The following is a 16245-nucleotide window of genomic DNA, read 5'->3' as shown; positions in this document are numbered from 1 at the left end:
CATGGCTCGAGGGCTGACTTTCATCTCTCACTCTGACCTCTGGCTCCAGATGAGGAACTATGACTGTCTCTCAATGAGCTCTCCCATTCCATCATGACTGACCACAGCACACTCTCCCTGTATTCCCCACCTTGAGTCTCTATGCAATTCATCCCTTTTGTTCCACACTATCACAACCGTGCCCCCCACTCCATTCTGACGTCTGGATCCATCCCCTCCAATTCATGAAGTTTGATTCCCATCCATCCCCTTTTGTGTCTGTCTGCATTCTCGTCTTTCATGTCAGTCGCCAGCTTCCACATCCTCGGTCTCCGATCTGCTTGCCCGATCCCCCGACACCCAACCTCACCATAGACCCCATTTTCCCTGATGTCTTGTCATCCCACTCACAATGCTGGTCTCTATTTCAGAGTGCAGCACCGCTTGACACCTGCAGCACACACTGAGTACAGAGGCACCCACTGTAAACAGATCAACCCGACCTCCCACCAGTGTGGCACCGCATCAGCATCGCTGACAGGCCAGAACGGCACTGTTTCAAATAGGCTTCGAATGTCGCACTCACCTAAAAGTCATAATGTTGTGATGGTGGACAACTGCAGGCTAATTCTGGTCGTGAGTAGACCAGTTTAATTTCCCACACGGATGTGGTGCGCAATTGGGAGGAGGAACATGAATCCAGCAAGTGGCATCTTGAACGACGTGCAAATGCATGTAAATGGCATTCCCAATACAGATCAGTGGGAAACCATCAACCTGCTATGAAAGTGATGAGGGAAACTTCTGAATTGATTTCCTGTAGGCAGGATTCTGATTTTGACCTCTCTCTGAATTTTCCAATTCTGCCCACTATGAAACCTGCCTATGGCAGGACTGGAAATTTCTGCTCTTAGTTTCTATCATAAAGAGGCTTCTGCTGTACGCTATACCATACATAATAAGCAGGAAAAGGATCCTCAGAAAATAAATGAGCAGGATTCTCCATTCGCTTGCGCCGAAATCGGGAAAGGCCATTGGGAGGAGAATTGGTTCCGACACCAAAATCGCGGCAGGCGCCAATTTGACGCAAAATCGCAATGCTCCAGCGCCTCAACAGCGGCGTCAATGCGTTCCGGAACGCACGTACAGTAGACATCATTTGCATATCATTAGTGGGCCCAACCCGGTATTCTCCGGGGCCTCCACGATTTTCCGCCTCCAATGGGCCGCGTTCCTGAAGGCGTGGTTCACTTGTGCTTTTAACAATCATGAAACTAGCGTGGTGGCTGCTGAGGGAGAGAGAGGGGGTATGGAAGGTGCCCAACATGGCCATAGTTTGCTGACAGTTGTGCCGCTGGCTGGGGGGGGCTTCTGCCAGGGCCAGGGCCAGTAGTGGGGAGTGGCCTGGAGGTGGGCTGTGGGGTTGGGTGGATGGAACACGGAAGACCATTGCCGCAGTCGGCTAGGCAGCCATGCAACTGCACATGCCGCTAACACAATGTGAACTTAGTGCCGTGGGTCTTACAGATGCCCCCCCAGGCCACCCCGCTGGGTGCCCTCTGGCTCCAGCCAACCCGTCAGCTGTATGGGCATGCTTCAGCGCAACCAGTGCCACCTTTTTGGCTGGGATGAGTGTGTGTGGGGAGTGTAATGTGTATATGCAGCTACAGCTTGTCAGCCTCCCTGTGTTGATCATGAACCCAGTGAATCTCGCATTGTTTTTCATTGGAATCGCTTGTGTTCCACATGGCACCAGTGCTAGCCCCTCAATGGTAAGTGGAATTGGTTCACGTGCGGCACCGGTTGTAAAAGCCCACGGATTCTACGTTGGCACCAACACGTCTCAGAAACGGAGAATGCCGCCCAATGTCTCTATCCCTTTGCTATCACATTTGTTACAAGCCAAAAGTACAATCTAACAGTTTATAAGCTTCTATATTATCCTCACAGTGCCACTGCACCATCCTCCCCACCAGCTTCAAAATTAATGTATTTAAATAGAAGTAGAATTGTACATAACTGTTCGCTATAAGCATTTATTTTCATTAAATATAAAGCTAACAGCATTGACAAAAACAAACATAGGCTCATTCATTTAAACAAAGCAGAGATGAAGTGCCAAAGAAGTTTTAGTTGATATATTTTGCACATGCAATAATTATCCAAAATAATAATCACAGGATAATAAGCGAATAATAAAGTCTTATCAGAAATGTAAACATTCCAAATACTATTGCTCATTTGAATTCTCTTACAAGTTTAAATTAAATATGATTAACTTCTGTGACATTAGAAGACGTTAAATCATCAAGTTCACTGTTTTATGAACAAGCAGAATAACTGCATCTCCGTTGTTGAAACAATTACATGCAAACTATATCCACTTCCACTGGACGCTTTGTATAAATTAAATAAAAGGGCAGCACGGTGGCGCAGTGGTTAGCACTGCTGCCTCACGCGCTGAGGACCCGGGTTCAATCCCAGCTCTGGGTCACTGTCCAACTTCTCCCCGTGTTTGCGTGGGTTTCGCCCCCACAACCAAACGATGTGCAGTTTAGGTGGATTGGCTACGCTAATATTGCCCCTTAATTGGAAAAAATGAACTGGGTACTCTAAATTGATAGAAAATAAAAGTGTAAATTAAGTAGATTGTTTTAATCTTTCAAAAATAATGGGCGGGATTCTCTGTTTGCCAATGCCCTAATCACAAAACACGTTTGGATGGAGAACAGGTTCCAACGGCAAAATTGCGGCGGCACCAATTTAATGCCAAATCGCGATTCTCCGCCACCTCGACAACAGCGTCAATGCGTACCGGAAAGCACGTACAGTAAGCACTGTTTGCGTATCTTTAGCGGGTCCGACCTGGTATTCTCCAGGGCCTCCACGATTCTCCTCCTCCGATGGGCCAAATTCCCGACAGTGCAGTTCATTTATGCTTTCAAAAATTGTGAAACCAGCGTGGTGGGTATTGAGGGAGAGAGAGAGGAGGTAGGGCATGGAGAGGAGTGACTGTGGGCTGCCGGACTGGAAACTGGCCGGGCTGGCTGGGTCGGGGGTGCGGGGGGTTGCCGGGGCTGGAGAAGGGAGGGGGGTAGCGGCGGGGGGAACAGGCCTTGTCAGATGAGGAGGATGCAGGGGAAGGGGAGGATGGGCAGGACATGGGGCCATGCAGTCAAGCGAGGTCACCCAACGTGTGCGGCAGGGCCAGCCCACACGGGACACTCTGATCGCCTCCAAGTTCATCGACTGGGGGGCGGGGACAGTGCAGTGGAGAGGGGGGGGGGGGAGAACTGGCCGGGGCAGGGACACCGCATCCCAACCCCACACCCCATCACTCCCGTCACCCCACCAGCCATCTGCCGCCTGAATCTCCATCCGTGATACATTCCTGCCACACTGCGGGGTGTGGGCCCTGGGTTGGCAGTAACAGCGGGTCTGAACCATGAGATGAAGGATGATGATGATCCACTCTGCGATGAGCTCTGGTGCTCCACATCGTTTGACAACATCTGAATCCTGCCCACGGTAGCACTTTCCCCCGTCCACCTGGGTGATCTTTGCATGCGAGCTGGCCATTCCATCACACAGTTCCATCGGATCCCTGGGATAGTGGTGGTGGGGATGGTCAGGGGGTGGGGTTGGAGCTCAGGCCACACACAGGGTTCATCCATTCCCCCCACCCAATGTCCGCCCATTTCCACGCCCCCACCCCCCTCTTCCCCCGGCCAGCCCAAGCAGGCCCACCCGTCACACCCATCTGACAGAGCACTGAGGCAGGTGGTAACGGTGGCAACAGGTGTTTAACGTGAATGAATATATACAGATTTGTGCCCTAACTACAAATAAACTGTGCTGTGCACCCGCGTCAACTTCCCTAGTGTCTAATTTCCTGGCCTTACTGGCTCTAACGCTACGTCTAGGTGGTTCCCCAGATGGTACAGCAGGAGTGGAGGTGGCAAACTCGTTGGCGGGCGTCTTCTGGAGCGATCGGGTGAGGATGGGCCCAGCTGCTGCTCGGGTGTCCCTGCTGGTGTGGTGGCGCGCAGTTCTGCCCGCTGCCCACCAGATGCGGCAAGTACAGGAGAGGGGGAGGGGGGAGAGTCCGAGGTGCTGCCATGTTCCGGCATCTCCTTTGCAGGAGTTACCGACACAGGCCCCATTACCCCCTCCTCAGGCTACTCCATGGGAGGGGAATGCAAACAGTCCTAACCTCTGAGCTTCTCCTGCCACCTGGCGCTGCCAGTCCTGGAGTCCAGCTCTGGTCTTGACCAGGGTCTGCATGCTCGCAGCCATAGAGCACAGGGAGTGGACCATTGCCACCTGATACTGCACCACATCATGCTGTGACTGTGTCACCGCATTCTGGGTTTGTGCCACATCAGCTAATGACCACGCCATTTCCCTCTGTTTCAGCGCCACATCACCCAAAGCCTGGGTAATGCTGCCGATTTTCCCAGTCATGGTCCGCTATGACCGGACCACACTCTGAAGCACCACTGTGATTTTCAGGTGTCGCTGGCACATGGCGGTCTGTGAGGTGGAAACCCATGCCTAGGCCTCGGCCACCACCTGCACAGGATGCCCCAAGCCTTGGATCCGTAGCCAAAACTGTTGCCCCCAATGCCTCCACCACGGACACCACCCATGCGATGTTGGTCTGGGTGTCACACAGGGTCAGCACCACCTCCTGCACGATGTTGGACGCCTCCATCTGCACCTGCAGGTACTGGATGCCCACCGACAACCCCTCAAGTATATCCTGGCTCTGTGACTGCATTTCCACTATTGATGGGACTGTCTACTTTCAGAAGCCCGGGACCTGTCTGAATGGCAGCTGGTTTCTGGGGCTGGCCTGCCCTCCGGCTATCCGCCCCCTCAGGTGTTCCTATCTCCACCTGCTGTACCGGGTCAACTGTATGTGCACACCAGATAGTGTCCCAGGAACCTCTTCATTAACATGCCCAGTGAAGGAGAGTGTCTCCGGGATGGTGGAGGGTGTTGGAGACAGCTGTGACCGAAAATCACTGTCGTTCTCCGACCCGAGCTCCGGGGTCTCCTGAGTCTAGGATGGAGGGCTGGTGTCCGAGCTGTTCCCATTACTGCTGGGCTCATGGGGAGGCTCCAACTGTGGCACTGGCTGGGGACGGGGGGGGGGGGGGGGGGGGGGGGTCGCCTGATGGACCCGCCCCATCCCCAGCTGGTCCTGTAAGGCACAAGACGAGACGCATGGGTGTGTGGGTGGGGATGGAGTATGGTGGTGTGGAGGTGAGGGTTATGTGGTGGTGAGTGTGATGTTGGAGTGAAGGTGCTGTGGGGGTGAGGGTGGTGTTGGTAGAGGGGTAATGCGAGGGTGAGGGTGGTGTGGGGGTGAGGGTGGTGGGGAGCAGTTGGGGGGGTTGGCACACATGTCACGGGGAACCGCAACTCAACAAGGTCTCACTTCCTCACCCGTGGCCGAGCTCCACCTCAGTGACCTCCCGTTCCTCCGGGCCACGGACCACGTCCAGGGCCCTCTGCTCGGCCACGGTGAAGGGTCGCACCTATGGTGGTCCCACTCCTGTCTTCTCCCACTCCCGGTGGTAGAGCACAACCTTCTCCTGGGGGTAGAGTGGCAGGTGGGTGGAACAGGAAATGACAATGTAAGACAGTCCAACTCCAGAAGTCCAGGGGGTGAGTAGCTGGTGGCCTCAGTGACCAGGGCACATGGCCATAGCGGCCGGTATGGGTACCGGCATGTGGAGCAGGTTGGGGGTTCGGTCACCCTCCTGGTTCAGGGGTAGCATTACGGGTGTGTGGGATGCAGATTAGTGCCGGGGCACAGTGCTGCCTACTCACTCTGGCCACCCTGAGGAGGTCGTGCAGTTTCCTCCGGCACCGCTAGTCGGTCCAGATGGTGTTGCTGGTGGCGCTGACCACCTTTGCCACCTGTGCCCAGTAACAATGAACGGCGGCAGCTGGCAGCTTCCTTTCCGGGTTGGGTACAGGGTCATCTGCCGCGCCTTCACTGCATCCAGGAGGCCCTCCAGCTCGGCGTCAGTGAAGCGTGGCACTGCTCTCCTTGCTGCCATCTTGTTGGCTGGGATGGTGTGTGTGGGGAGTGAGGTGTGTATATGCGGCTGCAGCTTGTCAGCCTCCTGAATGTCAATTGCAAAACCGGTGAATCCGGCACCGTTTCTAATTAGAATCAATTGTGTTCCACGTAGCTCCAGTGCTAACCCCTGAACAGTAATGGAATCGGTCCAGGTGTGGCGTCAGTTTGCTGTCGTGAAAGTCCACGGATTCTGCGTTGGCGTCAACACTCTCAGAAACGGAAATTACCGCCTAACATGTACAACTTTTATAAGACCTCAATTCTCCATGCCGCAATAGATTAAAGCACAAAGATATTGTGTGGGATTCTCCATTGGCTGATGTTGAAATTGCGAAACGCGATTGGGTGGAGAAAAGGTCCTGACACCAAAATCGTAGTAGGCGCCAATTTGACGCCAAATCGCAATTTCCCCATCACGTTGACAGAAGCGTCAATGTGATTCGGAACACATGTACAGTAAGCACTGTTGCATATCATTAATGGGCCTGACCCACTATTCTCCGGGGCCTCCGCGATTGTCCGCCTCCCGCCAGCACGGTTCACTTGTGCTTTTAAAAATCGTGAAACCGGCGTTGTGGCTGCTGAGGGAGAGAGAGGGGATACAGAAAGTGTCCACCATCTCCATGGTTTGCTGGCAGTTGTGCCGGTGGCTGGGGTCTTCTTCCAGGACCAGGAGGAGTGGCAGGGGGTGGCCAGGAGGAGGGCTGTGGGATCAGGGTGGATGGGCACGGATGGGCAGATGGCAAGGATGCCATGTAGCTGTGCACACCTCTAACAGGCCACTGTGAACGTGGGCCACGGGTCATATAGGTGTCCCCCACCAGGCCACCCCCCTAGGTGCCCTCTAGCCCAGCCGACCCATCAGTTGTATGGGCGCACACCAGCACAACCAGTGCCATCTTGTTGGCTGGGATGAGTGTGTGCTGGGAGTGTAATGTGTGTATGGGGCTGTAGCTTGTCAGCCTCCTGAGTGTCAATCACGGACCCAGCGAATCCCGCACCGTTTTTCATTAGAATCAATTATGTTCCACGTGGTGTCGGTGTTAGCCCCTCCACAGTCGCTGAATCGATCCAGGTTCGGCTCTAGTTTTGCTGTCGTGAAAGTTCATAAATTCTGCCCCTGCGTCAATACTTAGTCTCAGGAACAGAGAGTCCAGCCCTTTGTGCTTTAATAGTATTTGAACCAGAATTCAATTCCACATGCTTGGAAGCTTCAATCACAACTGGACTGTTCCAGAGGAGCATGTTCTTGCTAAGTGGGTATTTTCCTGTTAAGACCCAACCAAATGGCTCTTCAGAAATGGACAGGAATTTAAGAAGGAATGTTACATTTAGATTGCTCTTATGCAATACTTTGTGGTTGATTTCGGATGAAATTGATGAAAGCTTGGGAAGACGTTGATGAAGCATCTTTGGGTATTTTATTATGTTAAAGAAACTACATTAAAGTGTAAGTTTCTGACATGTGGAGCAAAATTCTCCATTGGGAAACTAAGGGCTGGCAACGGGACTGAATTGCGGGTGGTTTATTTTCCCATTGGAGGCGCTATTTGTGGAGCAATTCAGGAATTGCTAATAGGTCAGCATTCTGTTGGCACGAATTCCAAGCAATTCCCGGCCCAGTGGACATTCTGACCTTTGGGGCCGGAGTTAGCGGCAAAGAGCCAGGCAGCTGGAGCTGTTTTTAAGCACTCAACTTACCACATATTCACCACAGCTACCAAGCTTGCTCAGAGAATACCTTCCCCCAAGGTCAGGAGTCTGAGGTGGACCCTCAGCTCCATGCCAGTGAAGAGCGGAGGGATATCTTCTTCCCCGGTGTGGGCCGCAGACTCAACCTTATTTCCTGAACGCTGCCTGGGACGTGCGTGGTAGCAGAGGCAGTCAGTCCTGCAGTCTCATCAGGAGGAGACAGCTGATGATTCAGAGGGCTGGGGTCGCTGGTAATTCCTCTGCCCTGAGAGGAGCAGAGAACCAGGAAGGATTCCAAACGCCACGTGCAGGTGTCCTGTGGTTGGGGTGAGCTTTGCTGATTCCCTGCCTCCTCTGCAATGGGGCAGCACTTCTGAGGAGTACCAACACCTGGTGGACTCTTGATTGAGCTTGGCCCTTGATGATACAGCTGGGGTATGAGTGTGTCCAGAGGGTTGGGCTGGTTGGGCTCCCAGTAACCAGAGGCTTTCTGAACATTTATAGGACACAGGCAGCACTCAGCAATGTGAGCACCAGGGGCCTGTAAGTAGCACCAAAGACGTGCGTTTAAAAGACATACTGCAGCAATGGTGGTCTGAGCCAGGCCACCTCAATCCCGAGGGGGACACCCAAGTCCATGGACTTGGCACCAAGTCTCTACCCGCTTCTGTACCCAGATCGGGCAGCCATCCCCCAGCATGCCCAACAGTTTTCAATGGTTTTTCAGTTTTTCTTTTCACCTCCCATCCCCCCTCCACTGCCATGGCACCCAGGCCACGTTTGTCAATACTTGTAGTGATTAACGTCCATGGGACTTCCACCTGAGAGGGGCAGAGCATTGAGGAAGGACGCAGCATACTGTGTCCTACCCGCTAATCACATTTAAATACATGCAAGTTCCGGTTATGCATGCCGCCATGGGATGCAAACCTCGTTATGGCCACCAGCAAGGGACTCCGGAGCATGGCGCCCAAACCGGCACAGATTGATTTTGGCCGGATGCCCGATTCTCCGCCTGATCACGGTTTGTGTTTGTGGCATCGCAAAGTGGAGAATTCCACCCGTAGTGTGCATAAACAAATGCACAGGAAAAATGCACCTTCTCCCCATCCAGAAAACTAACCTCATTGGATACTTTCTGTATCGGTTTGTGCGAGGATAGCCTCAATATAAACTGACAATAAGAGTAACAGTGTAACTTTGACCATAATAAGGACAAATTACCACTTTCGGATTTTCGAATGCACGTGCATTGACACAATTGGTTTAATTTATGAATATCCCTCTCAATATAGCCGTGTAAGTGGTTTGTTTGCATTTGCTCAGCATTACCTGAAGCACTTACAGTACAATTGCTAAGAGACAAATGGGCAAAAAGTTAGTCAGTTCAGACATTCTAATATTATAATGTCTTAATGGGCAAATTTAGTTTGTTTGTGTAGTAAATGTATTTTTTGTGCAATTGCAAAGTCTTGAATGTGCACATGTTCTTAATTAGTCACACTCTAACTAAATGTTGATAAATCACAATAAAAGCTTAGACTGTGAAATCTCACACTTTATTCACAAATCAAGGAGAACGTGGATGTATATTCTTTTTAGTAAATACGGATCCAGTGTATTGTTTTACTATATGAATGCAAAGGCAGGGTGCTAGGAATCGGGAACAAATTGTTAATTAAAGCATGAGGTAATTGTTGGTTTTAACCAACTCTACGTCCTCTATTCTTCAGTGATGTCTGCACATTCTTGCATAAGTAATTAGTAGACACTGGAGTGTACAGTCTCTGAATTAGCACATGTAGTGTTGCTTTTGAAACTGATATTGGCTTTTTATAATATGTTATCCTGTTGAGGAATTGGTGGTCGCTTGGCGGCCAAGCAATCAACTGGTTCAGTAAAATAACCAAACATATGACTTGATCAAAATGAAACTAATCATAAGAAAACAAAATGTCCAGCTGATTTTCTTCCTGAAATGAAAATGAAAATCGCTTATTGTCACGAGTAGGCTTCAATAAAGTTACTGTGAAAAGCCCCTAGTCGCCACATTCTGGCGCCTGTCCGGGGAGGCTGGTACGGGAATTCATTTTCATACATTTATGCACTCACCCAATACCACGCTACTATACAAATTGCATACCATGTTGTCAGCAGATATTTCAAGTACTTCGCAATGATAATTGTTGCCCTGCTTCAGATACTTCTATGTAAAGGAGTGAATATAGAACATTTCACATTAATGAAGTAAACATTGTGTGGTTTTGAAATATACCGTAGTTATTGCATCAAGACCGCTTTTTAATTATATTATAACATTATTCACGATATGGAAAATTATTTTGTTGCTATCAAAAATTAAGATATAAATCTTGAGCTGGTTAAATTTAGAAGAACATGAACAGTCCCAAATTATTTTAATATGGAATGCATGGAAAGCACATTATTAATGTCAGCAACAGTTTCTAGTGTACAAAAAAATATGTAATTTTATGTTTGTAAACATATTTTAAACTTTTTTTCTATTGTCATTTAAATAAAAATTATTCAAATTATGTTTACCATTCCAGCTTTGGTAGTAGAGAGTATTCTGGAGCAGATAAACACATTTAAAAATAAACAAAAATTATTAAATAAGAAAATGTCAAATTACCTGGTAATTACCTTATGTTTGTATGACTAGATCTATATTAATTTCCCTTAGTGTGTTAACCTGAAAACTACTGAACCTTTTAAATCAAGAAACATGACAAGCATATTGGCAGATAGCTGATATTTGCTGGAGGAATAGGCAGTGTTGTGTGTTCTGTGCGTTATTTCAAGCATTTCTTGCCCTAACTAAAAGATCATACCCTGATATTTCCATTTACTACACATCAATTCAGCATTGTGGCCTATCTGAGTGAGACTACCCAATCAGCAGCAATTGCTGCCAAATTACAGACAGATTTTTTTGCTCTACACTCATATCCAATGAAAACTGGGTTAAAGCAGCACAAAGTTGTTTCAGTTACAGCCCTTAAGAAGCATCAAATTGTGGGGATGATTCATCCCATCTGCCTGGGCTTTATTACACCCAGAATCCAAAGGTAAAAGAGGCAAACTACTCTAAATCACCCCAACATTCAGTGCAGAAAATCAGAGTCTCTAAATGATATCAAATGTAAAAGCATTATTTAATTTTATCAAATAAAACTTTTGTTTTAAAAAGCTGCCATAGGATCAGCTTTTATTTTCAATTCTGACTTGATAGTGTAGTTGCATCTAACTTTCACACATTTGGCTAAATTATTTCCAAATTGTAAGGCTCATGTTATCTTGGCCAAATGTAATCCTGTTCCCTTAAAGTTACCAAGAAAATAAAAAATAAATAGATCCAATTTCTACAATAAACGTTCATCATATACTATCATATTTTCAACACAAAATTACCTTTTTTTATCCAGTTACTTGTTAGCAACATGATTAATAATGAGACTTCCAGATATCAGTATAAGTAATTGTTTTATCCACTTAATTGTGTTAACGCCAGCGTCTAATAGTACATGTATGTGGCGTTCTGTTTATTCTTAGAGAAATCCTCAACTTAAAAAATATTTTTCTGATATTCAAGATGCAGTGAAGATTGAACACACTAACATTTCCCGAATGTAAAATGTTCATACGCTGGAGATTGTACGAAAGGTTAGGTTGAAGTTCATTTAAATGAAAACATTAATGATGTCTTCGACTTTCCACTCCTCAAACGCGCCCAGATTTGATTCTTCAAGCTGAATATACAATTTCCACAAGTACGTAAAATAAATAAATATGCAGATGCTTTTGAAGCTAACGTTTGAAGAATCAAATTAAAAATATCGCTTGAAAGCATTGCTTATTGGTCCAGTGTGGTGTATGAAGATGTTTTCAACCAAGGTGACGCATTTGATAATTTATTGGGTGTGTTGTATGAATGGCAACGTTAACAGTTAGAGGTCTGGATAGCGTCCTTCATGCAAAGCCAAGTGAATGACCTGTATTTTATACGTGTTCAGGGCCATGATGTGCAAGTCAGTTTCAAAGCAAAAGTTTAACACTGTTTTAATCAACAAAGCTATAAATCTGACCGCAACTCAATGAAATGTATTAGCAAGCTTGTGTTTTTATGTGAAAAGATTAAGCTGTTTGCCAAGTTTGTTCCTGTAAACCTAGCTATGCCTAAATGGTAAAGATCTAATTTTAGCTGAACCCAATCTCTGTTTATATTTAAAAACAGCTGAGAAATGGTGAGAAATTACCAGCTCGCTCGCCTGGTATGTAATTTTGGAAATATGCGATCAAAGAGCGCATACTTTGTAGCAAAAGGTTTCGTTATACCTATAAACTCGTGTTTTTAACGTATCGGAGAAAAGTGTAAACGATTCCCATCACTTTACAGAAAACAAAATGATGCAAAGATAACGGCACTACCTCCGTCTAAAATCTTTACAACATGGTATTGTATTAATGTGCGTTGGTAGCAAATGCCAACAAAAAGTGCCTGAGTCAGTTCTGATTATTTTTATTTGAGTAGAAGCCGTGGTATCTCGAAAGAGAGTTAAATCATTTGAATCGTCGATAATACATGTTATAGGTATCAGGTTATCGCGTAATTTTATCTTTATACAATATTCAGTGACTTATCAGTTACATTGATTTAAATTGCTACATTTCACTTGTTTTACATGAAGCAACTGAAACAATCTGGATGTAATGATGAAACGTCTAAACAATGCTAGATTAATTTCAGCAAATTTAAATGGTGATGCATTGCACATTTATCAAGAAATGTGTTGTTTTATTAAATCCTAAATAGAAGTACAGTTAATACAAAATGTGTTGGTTCAACTGTTAGACAAAGCTGTAACCAGCCTTTGAAGATAAGTAGATTATGGTAACAGTTAGAAATAGACTTCTAAAAGATCCGAAACGCACAATGATTAAAAATGAAAAATTAAATAAGCGTATTTTACTCCATATAAACAAAATGCAAAAATTGCATTGATCTTATGCTGTGAGCGTAGACAACAGGAGGATTTCAAATGGTACAATTTTACGGTGAATTTTATTTTGATCATCTCAGTTTTTCGCGAGTTTACATTCAGTCATATATCCTGCTAGTGTTTGATATTCTAAAGTTCCAAAACATAGAAGGCGGCAAGACACCTATCACCATGATCGTCTGGAAAAAGTGATGTGTCCTCATTTTTGAAATGTTGCTTATAATGAAAAAACGCACAATGTGTCCAAGGAGGCAGCAATTCTTCAACATCTGCTTTTGTGAATTTTAGAATGTTTACTTTTAATACAGTACTTTCCGAAAACTAGTGAACTGTTTCGAGAGGGAATACTTAAAGAAACTCAATCTGAAGAATGCTTTTGCCCTTTCGCCTTTACTTTCCACACAATGGCTTCAGCGTGTTTAACAATAGCAATTCCTACTCCGGCAGAGACCCTGCTATTTACGTGCGCAACCCGCACCGGCGCCGAACTATGCTTTTATTGTACAAAAGAGCACTTTATGTCATGGATTGTCTCAATGCACTGTGACCAGAATTGCATTCATCACGTTCACCCTTCCTTTGCACAATATTTCGTGCTGTCTAAAATTGGTTTCTAGGACACCTGGTCAGGCAGTGAGTTCCAGCTTTGGTGTTGCTCTTCACCCTACCTACCTACCGTCTGAGCGCCTGTGTGAGTATCAGGGGCAGCTTTATTTATGTTGGGGGTGCTGAAGAATTCAGAATCGCTCTGGTTAGGGACAATGCCTTCAGGAAGATGTTATCTCAAACCCCAGACTAACAGATCCGTTCACTCTGACTGCCGTAAGGAAGCAAACGAGTGGCGTGTTCAAACTGGCGGCGGAGCTTGGCTGCCGCCTTCCGTTTTCCTAGCGGCGGCCAGCGAGACTCGAGGCATGGCCATCGCACCCCCAGCAAAGTCAATCCGCCTTCCCTTTCACTTGCAACTGATCACAGGCGGACATGTGGCTATATTTTTATTCATTAATCCAAGTACAGTAAGTGAAATCATTAAAGCTTCGCGCAGTGGGGTGTTATCTGCAAATGATTCGGATTTGAAGCGATGACTTGGCTTGGCAGTAAAAGGGGGTTTTGATCGAAAGATGCGAAGTGTATTTCTCCAGCAGCCAGTGATGCATCCAAACACTCACATACCCTGACGTTGTGTACAGGCATGAGACCGAATTCGAAACTTTATGTTTGGTATCGACTTTTAAATTACACAACATTTGGACAAATAGGTATCTGATAGCAGCCCCTGCATATTCCCATTGCCTCAGAATCTGGCGGGTTACTGTTGACGTGTTAAGAATTGTCACCCGCCTGCGTCTGACGTTGTGAATGTTTTTGTTTCTGTACCCTGTTTTCACTTCAGCCAGACAAACGTTTCTTAAAGCACAGCTGTATTGACGTAAACATATGTTAGTGCATCTTACTTACACAGCAACGCAGAGAAAACAAACAGCTAGAATAAAAAGCAATCTGGGGGTATATTGTAAAGATTATTAGGGTTATTTGGCTCCTAGAGGTATATAACAATTCCTTGTAATGTTGACACATGAACTGAAACAATTCAGGAATATCAACACTTATAATTATTTTACTTTCCTCCGATCTTTCTTGGGAAGCAGGAGAACAGGCCAATTGTATAACACTCATTGTCTACACCCTGTAAATCTTCAATTTTCTTGGACTGATTTTTCATTCCACTGTATAATTACTGTAACTCTGTCTGAACTGTTTACTAGGCAATATTTTACTTGCATTATTTTTGAATTATGTATGTCAAAATAAAAATAATTAATAGCAATTAATGAACATAAAAGAATATCAACGCATGCAGGTTTGCTTCAGGAGGAATATTGCTGAATAATCAATAGTGCTGATGCTTTAATATTGCGGCGAAAGACTAAATGTTCTTCATAACTAGGTCCGCATCTTTAAACAGTAATGTCAGCTATCATAAGTATTCGTAAAACAATGATATATTTTAACACCAAGTTACCAGCAGATTGTAAAATTCTTTGGAAATGCCTTTTTTCTCCGCACAGAGCACACTTTCCAAATTGTTGTTCCAGGAATCTCGGGACAAGCGGTCTGAAGTGACTCCAACTGGAAATTTAAAAGTGACCAATGGATTCCAAAATAGTTTTGCGATCAGCACTGGACAGTGAGACAGACCCCTGTGCAAAGGCATTTGTTTCGCTACGCCGCTCGCTTTCTTACGTTTGGGCGATACGTTGCCGTAATTAATTGAAACTAAGTATTTATTTCGATCCTTTTGTATGAAAATTACAATGGCCTACCTCACGGTTATGCACTGGGAGCGGTGCATGCGAACATCTTCCGAATCCTGAGACAGTTTCACACGTGGGCCAACATTTTGGAAACATGTGATTGTGGTGGAACTGGAGGGCATTCGGACCTGTTTGTGTGTCGGCGTCTCTTCGTCCCGTTCAAACACTCAGCTTTATATAGTTTAAATGCTCATGAAACCAACTCACTGTGTACCTTGTGTATAAAATATCAAAGCACTTAACTGCTGCTAGAGGGTCTGCATTGTCCGCCCTCATTCGCTGCTTTTTGCTTGAAATAAATACGTTACATATACAAATTGTTTTCAACAAAATATTAATGCATTGCCGTCTATGGGTTGCAAATACATTGTGCGTTAACTTGGACTTTGATTAAAGACCGTAGTGCGATCACAAATCACCTTTTTGTCTGACTTGATGCTTGACTAAACCAGACTAACATTAAACAAGATCACACTCAAGTTAAGAAAATATTGTTATTTTTCTTTAATTGGGACAATTGGACTCCCGCGTGTTAGAGCTGTGGTTTTAACCAACGGAACGGAAGACTGGATTGACACCACTTTGCACTTTAACAATCGGATTACATCAGGGTACAAGTTGTTTGTTTAACCCGACAGCTCTCTGCACCCCGTCGCATGCTTTACACACTCATTAAAACGATTATTCACGACCTGTCGAGTGTTTTCTAGTTCATTCACACGACGCCCTCAGCATTAGCTCAACCTATTGGGCCGGCCAGTCAGAAGAAAGAAAAAAATCGGGACTTTCAAACAGCGCTGCCCAAACTGAGTGCCGACTCTACAGGTTGTAGTGACTCACATGAGATCGACACACACACACACAGGGGCAGACACACAGGGGCAGATACACACAGGGGCAGAGAGAGACACATGGGGCAAATGCACACACATACACAGGGACACATGCACGGACACAGAGGCAGATACATACACAGGATGAGATACACACACATACAGGGACAGATATAAACATGGGGCAGATACACACACGCACAGAGACAGATGCTTGCACACAAGGGCAGATACACACACTGGGCAAATACAAACACACACACAGGCAGATAAACATACACACGGGAAGATACACACACAGGGGCAAATAC

Source organism: Scyliorhinus canicula, chromosome 2 (assembly GCF_902713615.1).
Source record: "Scyliorhinus canicula chromosome 2, sScyCan1.1, whole genome shotgun sequence".
Classification (NCBI taxonomy): domain Eukaryota; kingdom Metazoa; phylum Chordata; class Chondrichthyes; order Carcharhiniformes; family Scyliorhinidae; genus Scyliorhinus; species Scyliorhinus canicula.
The sequence above is the reverse complement of the archived record's forward strand: the minus strand, read 5'-3'. Positions refer to the sequence as shown.